Source organism: Arachis duranensis, chromosome 5 (genome assembly GCF_000817695.3).
Source record: "Arachis duranensis cultivar V14167 chromosome 5, aradu.V14167.gnm2.J7QH, whole genome shotgun sequence".
Lineage (NCBI taxonomy): Eukaryota > Viridiplantae > Streptophyta > Magnoliopsida > Fabales > Fabaceae > Arachis > Arachis duranensis.
In genome coordinates this window covers 67,866,626-67,874,390 of record NC_029776.3, presented here as the reverse complement: position 1 = coordinate 67,874,390, position 7,765 = coordinate 67,866,626, and positions in this window count along the sequence as shown.

Below are 7,765 nucleotides of genomic sequence, written 5' to 3'. Positions count from 1 at the left end.
TCTCACTTATGAACGAGTGCCTGACAACCACTTCTGTTCTACAAGCAAACAAGGCTTGAATGTTTATCTCTTGGATCCTTTTATCGGAATCTTCGTGGTATAAGCTAGAATTGATGGCGGCATTCAAGAGAATCCGGAAGGTCTAAACCTTGTCTGTGGTATTCTGAGTAGGATTCAATGATTGAATGACTGTGACGAGCTTCAAACTCGCGATTGTGGGGCGTTAGTGACAGACGCAAAAGAGTCACTGGATTCTATTCCGACATGATCGAGAACCGACAGCTGAATAGCCGTGCCGTGACAGGGTGTGTTGAAAATTTTCACTGAGAGGATGGGAGGTAGCCACTGACAACGGTGAAACCCTACATACAGCTTGCCATGGAAAGGAGTAAGAAGGATTGGATGAAGACAGTAGGAAAGCAGAGAGACGGAAGGGACAAAGCATCTCCATACGCTAATCTGAAATTCTCACCAATGAATTACATAAGTATCTCTATCTTTATCTTTATGTTTTATTCATACATCATCCATAACCATTTGAGTTTGCCTGACTAAGATTTACAAGGTGACCATAGCTTGCTTCATACCAACAATCTCCGTGGGATCGACCCTTACTCGCGTAAGGTTTATTACTTGGACGACCCAGTGCACTTGCTGGTTAGTTGTGCGAAGTTGTGATAAAGAGTTGGGATTACAATTGTGCGTACCATGTTGATGGCGCCATTGATGATCACAAATTTTGTGCACCAAGTTTTTGCATTATGCTTGGAAGAGAAGTGGAGGTTCATCATCTGATTGCTTGTGAGATCTACACAATTGCAAACAAAAATTCCACTGAAGCCAAACTGGCTAACCCAAGCTTGATCTCCTTGCTCTGTAAAGAGGCTGGGGTGAAGATGGGAGTAGATGAATTCATACCAATTGAACATCCAATCACCAAGAAGTCAATGGAAGGACAAATGCAAGACAACTCTATCAAAAAGAGGGCGCAGGAGTTCCTCCCTGAATTTCCTGAAATTGACTACTGGGCCAGCCTAGAAGCATGTATCACCAAGTTGCAAGAAACTATGGAACAACTTAAGGAAGAACAGCAGAATCAGAACTGCATGCTCTGCAAATTGCTGAAGGAACAAGAGAAGCAGGGGCGTGAACTTCAAGAGTTGAAATGCCAAAAGTTCTCCCCTCAAGTTGAGGGAGCATCCACTTCTCAAAATCAAGGTTGTTGAGTCCTAACTCTGTTATAACCTCTATCATTAGGAGCCTATTTAAATGTTTGTTTTTTATTTTTTACTAGTCTCATCTTATATCTATTTTTGAGTTTAGTCTTATCTTATATTTATTTTTGAGTCTTGTTCTTAATTCATGATTAATAAAATTTAAGGTTCATGTCTTAAAGCTATGAATGTCCTATGAATCCATCACCTCTCTTAAATGAAAAATGCTTTAATCACAAAAGAACAAGAAGTACAGGATTTCGAATCCATCTTTGAAACTAGTTGAATTAGTTTGATGTGGTGCCAATACTTTTTTGTTTTCTGAATGAATGCTTGAACAGTGCATATGTCTTTTGAATTTGTTTTTTTAAGAATGTTAAAATTGTTGGCTCTTGAAAGAATGATGGAAAAGGAGAACTGTTATTGAGGATCTGAAAAATCATCAAATTGATTCTTGAAGCAAGAAAAAGCAATGAATACAAAATTCAAAAAAAATAAAAAATAAAAAAATTATTATATACATATATATATATAAAATAATAAATAAATAATAAGGTTGTGATCCAAGGCAAAAAGAGTGTGCTTAAGAACCCTGGACACCTCTAATTGGGGACTTTAGCAAAGCTGAGTCACAATCTGAAAAGGTTCACCCAGTTATGTGTTTGTGGCATGTATGTATCCGGTGGTAATACTGGAAGACAGAGTGCTTTGGGCCACAGCCAAGACTCATAAAGTAGCTATGTTCAAGAATCATCATACTTAACTAGGAGAATCAATAACACTATCTGAGTTCTGAGTTCCTATGGATGCCAATCATTCTAGACTTCAAAGGATAAAGTGAGATGCCAAAACTGTTCAGAAGCAAAAAGCTACTAGTCCTGCTCATCTAATTGGAGCTAAGTTTCTTTGATATTTTGGAGTCTATAGTATATTCTCTTCTTTTTATTCTATCTTGATTTTCAGTTGCTTGGGGACAAGCAACAATTTAAGTTTGGTGTTGTGATGAGCGGATAATTTATACGCTTTTTGGCATTGTTTTTAGTATGTTTTTAGTATATTTTAGTTAGTTTTTATTATATTTTTATTAGTTTTTAGTTAAAATTAACTTTTCTGGACTTTACTATGAGTTTGTGTGTTTTTCTGAGATTTCAGGTATTTTCTGGCTGAAATTGAGGGTTCTGAGCAAAAATCTGAGTCAGAGGCTGGAAAGGACTGCAGATGCTGTTGGATTCTGACCTTCCTGCACTCGAAGTGGATTTTCTAGAGCTACAGATGCTCAATTGGCGCGCTCTCAACGGAGTTGGAAAGTAGACATCCTGGACTTTCCAGAAATGTGTAATAGTTCATACTTTGCCCGACATTTGATGGCTCAAACAGGCGTTGCAAATCAGCTTCAGAATTCCCAGCGTTTAATGCCGGAACTGGCACAAAAATTGGAGTTAAATGCCCAAACTGGCATAAAAGCTGGCGTTTAACTCCAGAAAAAGTCTCTACACATGAAAGCTTCAATGCTCAGCCCAAGCACGCACCAAGTGGACCCCGGAAGTGGATTTTTATGTCATTTACTCATTTATGTATACCCTAGGTTACTAGTTCACATTAATAGGATCTTTTGACATTGTATCTACACCTCATGACACTTTACACGTTTCTCATTGTATCTCCTATGGTATGAGTCTCTAAACCCCATGGTTGGGGGTGAGGAGCTCTGCTGTGTCTCGATGGATTAATGCAATTACTACTGTTTTTCATTCAATCACGCTTGCTTCTATTTTAAGATATCACTTGTTCCTCAACTTGATGAATGTGATGATCCGTGACACTCATCATCATTCTCACCTATGAACGTGTGCCTGACAACCACCTCCGTTCTATTTTAGATTGAGTAAATATCTCTTGGATTCCTTAATCAGAATCTTCGTGGTATAAGCTAGAACTGATGGCGGCATTCAAGAGAATCCGGAAGGTCTAAACCTTGTCTGTGGTATTCTGAGTAGGATTCAAGGATTGAATGACTATGACGAGATTTAAACTCCTGAGGGCTGGGCGTTAGTGACAGACGCAAAAGAATCACCGGATTCTATTCCAACCTGATTGAGAACCGACAGATGATTAGCCGTGCTGTGACAGAGCGCGTTGAACATTTTCACTAAGAGGATAGGAGGTAGCCATTGACAACGGTGAAACCCTACATACAGCTTGCCATGGAAGGAGCCTAGCGTGCTTGAAGAAGAAGACAGTAGGAAAGCAGAGGTTCAGAAGATAGAGCATCTCCAAAACCTCAACTTGTTCCCCATTACTGCAAAATTAGTACTTATTTCATGTTCTTTCGCTTTTTACAATCAACCCTGATAATTATTGATATCCTGACTAAGAGTTACAAGATAACCATAGCTTGCTTCAAGCCGACAATCTCTGTGGGATCGACCCTTACTCACGTAAGGTATTACTTGGACGACCCAGTGCACTTGCTGGTTAGTTGTGCGGAATTGCAAAAGTGTGATTGCAATTTCGTGCACCAGTATACAAGCCTTTATATCCCTTTTCATTGATGCGCATTGATCGGTGAGAAACCCTTTCGGAGCATTTCCCCCCATGCAATGAAGACAACATTGAAATAACCATTTGAATGACTTAATTTCTTCATTTTTCATCAAAGCGCATCCGAGAAGTATTGACTGACCGTGGTGATTCACCCTAACAAAAGAACCACAAACCAGATTATACCTGAAACAAATTACAACATTGTAGAATGAAAATCATTACGTACACCCATATAATAAATTTATACACCCAAGTAACATCCAATATACACCTCTGCAGTAGATTCGTAGAACAAAATTAATATAGCAGCATAAACAATAACAACATATTACCTGTTTGTATTGTAGGTGGTGTCAAATGAAATAACATCTCTGAAATACTCAAACGCAGCTCTGCTCCTTGCATCGGCCCAAAAAGCAAGCTTAATCCATTGATCGTCCTCGAGTTCGAGCTCGAAAAAGAAATTCTGATTCTTCTCTTTCATTCTCAATAAATATTTCCCGAATTCCTTTGCATCTTCTTGTTCCAAAACATTCCAAACTTCTCTCGTGATGTAATTCCTCACATACTTTTCAATAAAATTTAACTCGCAGTGACCCCCGGCTGCCACAACGAATGATTGGAATGTTTTGCTTGGTCTGATACCGGCCTCCTCGTTATTCTCTATTGTACGACGAACGGACATGCTTAGTTCCCTGTGCTATTTGAGCATCTCTGCTTGAGTTGGACAGCAGGGGTGTGAATGATGCAGCACGACCTTCGAAATGATCCAAGCACCAACATCCTTCAATGTGTGTATATAAATTCTTGCAGGACAATTTACACCATCTATGGGATTTGTCTTCTCGGTCGGAGATATTTTAGATTTCCATTTTCCCTCTTTGCTATATGTGATCAATTGATTCATAATTTCGTTTCCCTTTTTATTTGTACTCCGAACTCTTGTAGAAAAACCTGCAACCTTGGCATAGTCCTTGTAAAATTTTGTAGCATCTTCAAGGTTTTTAAAAGTCATTCAAACCTTGGGAATAAGTTGCTCATCAACAACAGAGAGGGGCTGCAAAATACAACATGTTAAAAACAATAAAATACTATAAAATTTCTGCACCTCATAAAAAAAATAACAATCAAAGTAACATACACGCAAGGACTCCTGATATACACCCGAACGACAACAAGTCAATTAAAAATAACAAGAAAAACCATAAACTGTAAATACACCCAAAAAGTTCTGATCTACACCCGAGCGTCTGCTATAAATTGTAGATAATTAATCAAAACTAATATATTAGATTCAATCTACAGATTATGTTCACGCATTAATTTCACAGCCTAGGTTTATGAATTATTCAGCTAGAAAATCATAATTAACTGAAACTAAATCAAACCTTAGGAACTTCATTCGATTCAAATTCGAAATCTACTTCACCGTGATTGAGCTGACAATCTGAGATTAAATCCACTTCGCCATGATTGAGCTGACAATCTGAGGTTGAATCATCCATTATCTTCAAAAGGACTTCAAAATTTGATTTCAGAAACCAGAAAATTGAAATAAAATGAAGCTAGCATTATAGTTTGCAAAACTCAGGTGAATGACGAAGACCAAAGAAGTGATAAACGCAGAAGAAAAAAGATCCAAAAGACCAGGGGAGAACGCGAGAAGGAGAACGAAGAAACTTGGCAAGAGATTCGAAGAAGGTAAGGAAATCTTTTGAAGATTGGAAGAGAGATATTCACGTGTTAATTGATTTTGATTGAAACTAAATTCTGTTATATAGTGCGTGACTTGTACGTATGAATTGGAGCGCATTTAGGGTTTTAGTAAGTTTCGCACTTGTAAGACTTGTAAATTCTAATTACTTGTATGCTAAGATTAATTCATTTAAAATTAAGATAAGATAAGGTAAAGATTTGAAAAAGTTTTGAATTTTAAAATTTAAAAGAAAGATAATATAGAAAAGAATCAAATTAAATGAAAAGATTTTAAAAGATTTTAAAAAGATAAGATTTGAAATTTGAAATTTGAAATTAAGATAAGATAAGATAATGATTTAAAATTAAAATTTGAAATTTTTCTCGGAATTTTTGAAATCTTTGAATAAAGATAAAAAAGATATATATTTATTTTTTTTTGAATTAATGAAGAAAGAGAAAAACAACCAAAAGACACCAAACTTAAAATTTTTTAGATTAAAAGACACTAGTTTTCGAAAATTGAAAGGAAAAACACCAAAAGACACCAAACTTAAAAATTTTAAGATCAAAACAAGAAAAGAAACAAGAACAAATTGAATACCAAGAAAGAACACTAAGAGCAATTCAAAAATTTTAAAGAAAAGAAAAACACACAGGGGACACCAAACTTAAGAATTGACACTAGACTCAAACAAAAGACACTATTTTTGAAAATTTTTGGGAAAGAAAGCAAGGAAGTTCGAAACTTTGACAAGAACAAGAATAAAAAGACTCAAACAAAAGATAAAGATTAATAAAGAAAAGCAAAGATTTTTGAAATATTTTTTATTTTTTTGAAAAAGAAAATATAAGACTCAAACAAAATAGTAAAAAGTACCTAATCTAAGCAACAAGATAATCCGGTAGTTTGTCAAATCCGAACAATCCCTGGCAACGGCGCCAAAAAAATGGTGCACAAAATTGACTCCGCATGTTTCGCACAGATACACTGGCAAGTATACCAGGTAGTCCAAGTAAAACCCCAGGTGAGTGAGGGTCGATCCCACGAGGATTGTTGGTTTGACCAAGCAATGGTTACCTTGCAAATCTTAGTTAGGCGGATAGAAAAGTTAGTTTGTTACAAAAAATCGCATAAAATAGATAACTAAATAAAAGGTTACTAGATAGGTGTGAAGTCAATGGTATGAGAACGGTTGAGGTTTTGGAGATGCTTTGTCTTTTCGGATTAACTTTTCTTACTGTCTACTTCAATAACTTTCTGATTCCTTCAATGGCAGCCGTAAGTGATTGACTCATGTCCTCTCATCAAGTTAACCTCCTCCACTACAGCAATCCACCATGTTGCAAGTGACTCATGTCCTCTCATCAAGCAATCCCTTAGGATGTTGAACGCTAGCTTGGGACTCCCTTTTGGGCGTTGGACACCAGCTACCCCCTTTTGAGCATTAAACTCCAGGAATGGGGCTGGTGGCTGGCGTTGAACGCCAGTTTTGGGCCTCTATTTCCAAAGCAAAGTATAAACTATTATATATTTCTAGAAAGCCTTGAATGTTAGCTTTCCAAATCTATTGAGAGTGCACCATTTGGAATTCTGTAACTCTAGAAAAGCTCCTTCGAGTGCATGAAGGTCAGAATCCATAACATCTGTAGTCCTTTCTTTGTCTCTGGATCAAACTTTGCCAAAACTCCATAATTTCAGCCAAAAAATACCTATAATCATCATAAAACACACAAACTCGAAGTAGAATCTAAAAATATGAATTTTGCACTAAAACCAATGAAAGTAGAATAAAACTTAAACAAAACATAGTGAAAACTATATGAAAATGATGCCAAAAAGCGTATAAAATATCCGCTCATCAAATATCAAATTGCATGAAAAGAATTGAAATTAACAAGAGTATTCATAAAACTAAAGAGGCAAAAATTAGAAATTAACAAGAGAAACTACAAGAATTAAGATTTTAGAACAATAAAAAGTAAGGAGAAATTAAACTAAGAAATCCTAAATTCTAAAGAGAAATTGGAGCTTCTCTCTCTAGAATTGGCCCAAAATATAATGTAAAACTAAACTATGACTAATTGTTTCATTCTTCCTTCATTCCCTGGTTCAAAAGCATTAGAAATGGGTTAGATTAGGCCCAAAATGATCTAGAAATTGCCCCTCACGTGTTTCTTTAATGAAGCACGTTTTTGGTATCTCGCGTATGCGAGAATTTGGCTGTGTACGTTGATCACGTGAATCTTGTATCTCTACAAAGTCCCTTTGGTAAGTATACCGAATTGTTGTCGAGTAAAACTCACAAGAG